Raw genomic sequence first — 628 nt, forward strand, 5'->3', positions numbered from 1 at the left:
TGTTCCTCGCTATGCAAGTGACTGCAAAACACTGGCATTCTAATGAACTGAATTAGGAAGAGTGGCTCATTAAATCAGTGCAAGTATATACATAATAGTATAATATATATGCAATAATATGGAATACAGATATATATGTGCAAATGTGCATAGCATATAATATATACTACATACATGATAATGGAGACTATATATCAAATGCTACATATCCTAATCTATATTTATATATAGTGTTCATTTGCTGATTCTGGTAGCTGGCACCTCCTTATCCTTCGCTTTCCTGGATCCCGTTCCTTCCTTGCTAGGACTTCTTTCCTCGGCAGTGTAGAAATGCCTAGCGTGCTCTCCTCATTCACTGCTCCTGAAGCTGTAACTTCACATTCATACAGCTCCTTCCTTTTCCATTAAGGTTTCTGGCTTATGGCAATTTCCCCTGAAGATTATAAGCTCACCAATTGAGAGCCAAAGTTGAGCGAAAGTTCTGGGTTTTTCAGACACTCTCATATGAGAGGCATTTTCCCTCCTCCCTGTGAACACTTCTGGAAAGAGGGAATGTCTTTGTTGAAGTAGCTGTAGCAAAAGAGAAATAGAAAGTAGGATCCATTTTACTCAGTGGACCATTAAAAAC

This window comes from Rousettus aegyptiacus, unplaced genomic scaffold (assembly GCF_014176215.1).
Source record: "Rousettus aegyptiacus isolate mRouAeg1 unplaced genomic scaffold, mRouAeg1.p scaffold_m13_p_3, whole genome shotgun sequence".
NCBI lineage: Eukaryota > Metazoa > Chordata > Mammalia > Chiroptera > Pteropodidae > Rousettus > Rousettus aegyptiacus.